Source organism: Oncorhynchus kisutch, linkage group LG28 (genome assembly GCF_002021735.2).
Source record: "Oncorhynchus kisutch isolate 150728-3 linkage group LG28, Okis_V2, whole genome shotgun sequence".
In the NCBI taxonomy this organism is placed as follows: Eukaryota; Metazoa; Chordata; class Actinopteri; order Salmoniformes; family Salmonidae; genus Oncorhynchus; species Oncorhynchus kisutch.
This window is the reverse complement of record NC_034201.2, coordinates 21,670,728-21,677,973: the sequence shown is the minus strand read 5'-3', so window position 1 is coordinate 21,677,973 and position 7,246 is coordinate 21,670,728. Positions and strand designations below refer to the sequence as shown.

At 42.8% G+C, this 7,246-nt stretch overlaps 1 pseudogene; it reads left to right on the top strand.

Annotated features, from left to right (window-relative positions):
- Window positions 1–6,033: 6,033 nt before the first annotated feature.
- The window catches only part of LOC109873446 (integrator complex subunit 2-like), a 52,316-nt pseudogene continuing 51,103 nt past the window's right edge, over window positions 6,034–7,246 (top strand).

Here is a 7,246-nt window from a genome sequence, read left to right as displayed (position 1 = left end):
ATTGGGTGAGTGATTGTGATGTGCAACTATTTGACAAGGACGCCAATAGTGGAGTGGAAGAAAACTATTGGCTTCTCTTGGATGTAGCTGACCTCACGTTTGACCCCTGTCTGGTGACAGATCTTGATGGAGAAAGAAAAAAGAATAGAGCAAGAATGGTTCCTTTCAGATTCAGCACATCCCTCTATACCTCTTCTTATCCATACAAATCCCAATTTGCTCTTGAGGTTTTGCTTTTTGGCACCATTTCTGAGTGATAACAGATGCATTTGGACTAGAGGTCAACCGATTGATTTTTCAACGCCGAAACCGATTATTGTATGACCAAAAAAGCCGATACCGATTAATCGGCCGGCTTACAAAATATATTTTTAAAAATGTATTTGTAATAATGACAATTACAACAATACTGAATGAACACTTATTTTAACTTGATTTAATACATCAATAAAATCAATTTAGCCTCTAGTAGATAATGAAACATGTTCAATTTGGTTTAAATAATGCAAAAACAAAGTGTTGGAGAAGAACGTAAAAGTGCAATATGTGCTATGTAAGAAAGCTAATGTTTCAGTTCCTTGCTCAGAACATGAGAACATATGAAAGCTGGTGGTTCCTTTTAACATGAGTCTTCAATATTCCCAGGTAAGAAGTTTTAGGTTGTAGTTATTATAGGACTATTTCCCTCTATACCATTTATATTTCATTAACCTTTGACTATTGGATGTTCTTATAGGCACTTTAGTATTGCCAGTGTAACAGTATAGCTTCCGTCCCTCTCCTCGCTCCTCCCTGGGCTCGAACCAGCAACACAACGACAACAGCCACCACATCGAAGCAGCGTTACCCATGCAGAGCAAGGGAAACAACCACCCCAAGGCTCAGAGCGAGTGACGTTTGAAACGCTATTAGCTCGCTAACTAGCCAGCCATTTCACCTCGGTCACACCAGCCTCATCTCGGGAGTTGATAGGTTTGAAGTCATAAACAGCGCAATGCTTGATGCACAACGAAGAGCTGCTGGCAAAACGCACGAAAGTGTTGTTTGAATGTTTACGAGCCTGCTTCTGCCTACCACCGCTCAGTCAGATTTTATGCAACGCAGGACACGCTAGATAATATCTAGTAATATCATCAACCATGTGAAGTTAACTAGTGATTATGATTGATTGTTTTTTATAAGATAAGTTTAATGCTAGCTAGCAACTTACCTTAGCTTAATGCATTTGCGTAACAGGCAGTCTCCTTGTGGAGTGCAACGAGAGAGAGGCAGGTCGTTATTGCGTTGGGACTAGTTAACTGTAAGGTTGCAAGATTGGTTCCCCGAGCTGACAAGGTGAAAATCTGTCTTTCTGCCCCTGAACGAGGCAGTTAACCCACCGTTCCTAGGCCGTCATTGAACATAAGAATGTGTTCTTAACTGACTTGCCTAGTTAAATAAAGATGAAATAAAGGTGTAAAAATATATATAATAATCAGTGCCCAAAAACACCGATTTCCGACTGTTATGAAAACTTGAAATCGGCCCTAATTAATCGGCCATTCCGATTAATCGGTCGACCTCTAATTTGGACCAACTTCATTTGACTTCTGTGTGGTGTAAATGAATAACTTTGGCCAAATGGATGGGTGCCCATTGGATATGCAATGTCTATTTGTGCAGAGGAACATCATATCTTGTATCTTCACCTGTTCAAAATAAAACCGTACTTTCAGTAAAAATCCAAATTTGACACCGCATGGTGTATTCATGCAAATACTTGCAAGACATTTTTTATCATCAAGATGTACTACTATGGTATGCTTTTGTGTGTAAATAGACCTCTATTCATATATATATATATATATATATATATATATATATATATATATATATATATATATATATATATTTTTTAGTGCTACATTACCTTTCTGGTTTGTTCATAGTCCAAATCGAGTGTTTGGTTGACAAATAGTTCCTCCCACAATACAGGTGATGGCTGCATGCCGTTGGTGCGAAGCAACATCAGGACCTTTGATGACATGATTTTCATGTAAAGTTCAAGCAGTCAACATTACTGTCGTTCAAAACAACAGGGAACTCGAAAATCTCAGACTTCAGTGAGTTCACTGGCCTCTTTCTAGAGCTCCAACTTTCCGACCTGAAGATCACTGACATCGTGATTTGACCTCGTATTTTTCTAAGTTCCCAGTTGTTTTGAACGTAGCATGAGAATCCCAAACCATACCCTTTTGGCCCCTACCAAATAACGATTCGTTCTTTTTGAATGACTCTTTTAACTGACTCGAGAGTCATGATTCGTTTTTCTGAGTGATTTGTTCACTTGACCTGCTGGCTGCTATAAATTCCAGACCTGGCGCAAGAACGGGTCTGTGACCAATCTGTCATTATTACTACGAAGAACCCATCCAGAGCCTGCAATCCAACACAATATTACAGTTTAATTAATGACTGTAACCAGTCTGTCATTATTACTATGAAGAACCCATCCAGAGCCTGATCTGCCTTATGAATATAAGCACATTTTCGTGGAACAGTTTCATTACAATAATAACGTTTTTGTTTCTCAAAATCATTGTCATGTGGTTAATCATAAAAATCTGAGGTAAAGTTATAAAAATCTAAAAGTTTAAATTCAACTAGCCTCTGCTATATGGACACTGTGATCTATTGCAGCTAAATAAATGAGAGCATAGAACTCAGCAGTAGGCCTACTTCCATCATCTACTAAGTAAAAAACAGGCCTAAAGTCGACAAATAAAAACAGTAGAAAATATCCTATTCCTCCCTACATATTCATGCATTCTGGAGATGCACCATATATTCACCACACACCCCTCCCCTTCTTGATGCAACGTTTTAAATTATACTCGAGACACATTATCTTAACACATATTTTCGATGCTTTTCACAGACGGCCGCTCAATCAGCTAGACATATTGCCAGGCCCACAACCCAAATTGAAACAATCCACACAACAATTGAAACAATCCTTGTTTAGACAGGAGTAATTATATAATTTTGGCAAAACATACATGTACTTTAGAGACAGCAGATTTTTTGACTAAATACACTGCATTCTTTGAGAGAGGTAGTTAGCAAACCAGGCCATAAACCCATCAGAAACACCAATACTCCTTAGCCGGCCCACAAAAAGGGAATTGTCTACCATATCAAAAGCTTTGGCCAAGTCAATAAAAATAGCAGCACAACATATCTTAGAATCAAGGGCAATGGTGACATCATTGAGGACCTTTAAGGTTGCAGTGACACATCCATAACCTGAGTGGAAACCAGATTGCATACCAGAGAGAATACTATAGACATCAAGAAAGTCAGTCAGCCTCCTGAGTGGCGCAGTGGCCTAAGGCACTGCAATGCAGTGCTAGCTGTGCCTCTAGAGATTCTGGGTTCGAGTCCAGGCTCTGTCACAGCCGGGCGAGACCGGGAGTTCCATGGGGCAGTGCATAATTGGCCCAGCGTCGTCTGGGTTAGGGGTTGGCCGGCAGGGATGTCCTTTGTCCCATCATGCTCTAGCGGCTCCTGTGGTGGGCCGTGCCCAGTGCATGCTGACAGGTGTACAGTGTTTCCTCTGACACATTGGTGCTTCTGGGTTAAGTGGGCATTGTGTCAAGAAGAAGTGCAGCTTGGTTGGGTTGTGTTTCGGAGGACACACCTTCGGGACTTGCAGCGATGAGACAAGACTTTAACTACCAGTTGGATACCACGAAAAAGGGGTAAAAAAATATACACTGCTCAAAAAAATAAAGGGAACACTTAAACAACACAATGTATCTCCAAGTCAATCACACTTCTGTGAAATCAAACTGTCTACTTAGGAAGCAACACTGATTGACAATGAATTTCACATGCTGTTGTCCAAATGGAATAGACAACAGGTGGAAATTATAGGCAATTAGCAAGACACCCCCAATAAAGGAGTGGTTCTGCAGGTGGTGACCACAGACCACTTCTCAGTTCCTATTGCTTCCTGGCTGATGTTTTGGTCACTTTTGAATGCTGGCAGTGCTTTCACTCTAGTGGTTGCATGAGAAGGAGTCTACAACCCACACAAGTGGCTCAGGTAGTGCAGCTCATCCAGGATGATACATCAATGCGAGCTGTGGCAAGAAGGTTTGCTGTGTCTGTCAGCGTAGTGTCCAGAGCATGGAGGCGCTACCAGGAGACAAGCCAGTAAATCAGGAGACGTGTAGGAGGGCAACAACCCAGCAGCAGGACCGCTACCTCCGCCTTTGTGCAAGGAGGAGCAGGAGGGGCACTGCCAGAGCCCTGCAAAATGACCTCCAGCAGGCCACAAATGTGCATGTGTCTGCTCAAACGGTCAGAAACAGACTCCATGAGGGTGGTATGAGGGCCCGACGTCCACAGATGTTGGTTGTGCTTACAGCCCAACACCGTGCAGGAGGTTTGGTATTTGCCAGAGAACACCAAGATTGGCAAATTCGCCACTGGCGCCGTGTGCTCTTCACAGATGAAAGCAGGTTCACACTGAGCACATGTGACAGACGTCAAACCGGAGACGTCAAACGCAGTGGAGAACGTTTTGCTGCCTGCAACATCCTCCAGCATGACCGGTTTAGCGGTGGGTCAGTCATGGTGTGGGGTGGCATTTCTTTGGGGGGCCGCACAGCCCTCCATGTGCTCTCCAGAGGTAGCCTGACTGCCATTAGGTACCGAGATGAGATCCTCAGACCCCTTGTGAGACCATATGCTGGTGCGGTTGGCCCTGGGTTCCTCCTAATGCAAGACAATGCTAGACCTCATGTGGCTGGAGTGTGTCAGCAGTTCCTGCAAGAGGAAGGCATTGATGCAATGGATTGGCCCGCCCGTTCCCCAGACCTGAATCCAATTGAGCACATCTGGGACATCATGTCTCGCTCCATCCACCAACGCCACGTTGCACCACAGAATGTCCAGGAGTTGGCGGATGCTTTAGTCCAGGTCTGGGAGGAGATCCCTCAGGAGACCATCCGCCACCTCATCAGGAGCATGCCCAGGCGTTGTAGGGAGGTCATACAGGCACGTGGAGGCCACACACACTACTGAGCCTCATTTTGACTTGTTTTAAGGACATTACATCAAAGTTGGATCAGCCTGTAGTGTGGTTTTCCACTTTAATTTTGAGTGTGCCTCCAAATCCAGACCTCCATTTGGTTGATAAATTTGATTTCCATGGATCATTTTTGTGTTTTTCATTCATTCAGATCTAGGATGTGTTATTTTAGTGTTCCCTTTATTTATTTATTAAGAAGGCACAATGCGCGCTACTATGGTGAGCGAGCGTTGCGCCTTTTAATTTCCAATAAGTATTGATTACTCATTTATATGTCTCTGTCTGCAAGTGGGCCTCCTAAAAGTTAGGCTATATCCTATATTCAAAACGTGGCAAGGGTCGCTGTCATCATTTTTGCTGCTTTAAGTTCAGCAGCCATACCCGCGAGATCAGGTGCGTGTGTGGTCTCAATTAAATAGAGTAGACTATACAGTCTATACATGGGTGGAGAAGCACGGGCCACTTATCTTTCCAAGTAAATGTACTTCCTAAATATGATTAGGCTGTAGTTTACTACATTGCCTAAAAAAATATGTCTGAAAATCGTCCCACTCCCAATAACTAGGCTATAAAATATAATTCAAGAGAAAGTCTCTTCAAACTACAATACATCTAGTATATTGGTGGATATAGCACAGTAATACAGATAGCCCATTATACTATGTGAGAATCTCTGGTAATTTCACCAATTTATTGAGATATTTTACGCATTTGATATTGCCTAAAGGGCGCAATATTGCTGGAATCATGGCTGGCAAGTGAGCTGCTTCACATAGGCTACACCTAAAATAACATTGTGGGACTGCAGTTGGGTTTGGGATCAGTTCATGCTCTTGCAGTAGCGGATGGTAGTCGGACAGAAATGGTGCAAGCTGGGTGCTGTATGTAAGAAACCTCATTAGGTCCCCATCTCATTCTCTCACAGGTGTGGACCCAGTCCCAGACAAACAGCAGAGATGTCAGAGAGTGCAGGGCTGCAGTTTGTCGTCCTGTATGCCTTTGAGGCCATGCAGAAGGTGGATGTGGTGTGTCTGGCTGCACTGAGTGACCCAGAGCGGAGGCTGCTGCTACCCTGCCTGGTTCGGATGGCTCTATGTTTCCCAGCAGACCAGAGCCAGGCCAGGGCCCAGGACGAGAAGCTCATCTTGCGCCTGCTATCTGGGGTGGAGGCTGTCAACTCCATCATGGCCCTCCTGTCTATTGACTTCCATGCTCTGGAGCAGGATGCCAGGAAGGAGCAGCAACTCAGCTTAAACCTTTTGAATGACCTGCTAACATCTGAGAGACACTAGTAAACTCGTATATTATAACACTCAAGGACACTCAACTCACATAAAACTAACCTAGGTTACATAACCTTTTAGACTGGAGTAAAAATATTTTTCTGTGTGAATATACTTGGAGAATCAAAACTAAATAAATAGTTTTTGTCTCTATTTGTTTAGCAGAGTAAAAGTTTGGTTAGCATGTGAGAATGGTAGAGAGGCTGACAGTTCTGATGTAGGGGTGTTCTCTGATAGGCACAAGGCTGGTGGCTATAATGGAGAGAGCATCCTGCTGTCTCAGCTGCAGAATGGACTCACCCTGGAGTTTATTTTATTTTTATTTAACCTTTATTTAACTAGGCAAGTCAGTTAAGAACAAATTCTTATTTTCAATGATGGCCTAGGAACAGTGGGTTAACTGCCTTGTTCAGGGGCAGAATGACATAATTATAATTTTTTGAACACAGTGACCCTCTCAAGAGACTCAGACTGGTGCTCAGTGAACTACTGACCATCATGAACAAGGTAATGTCAAATCAAAGTTTATTAGTTGCATGCACAGATTTGCAAATGTTATTGCAGGTGCAGTGAAATGCTTGTGCAGTAAATACCTAGAAATACAAAACAACACAATACACACAATACACACAATCCAGAAAACATTTAAATTAAGAAATATCAGAATGAGCAATGTCAGAGACCGGAATAATGGTGTGTAAGTCAGCATGGACAGTATATGAATAGAAAAAGTGTGTACAGCAGAAGTTATATAGGATGAGCCATGACTACAATACAGTGTATATTATTCAATTGACCAGTGTTCAATGACTCTATGTACATAGGGCAGCAGTCTCTCTAAGGTGCAAGGTAGAGTGGGTGGTAGCCTGCTAGAACAGTGACTTAA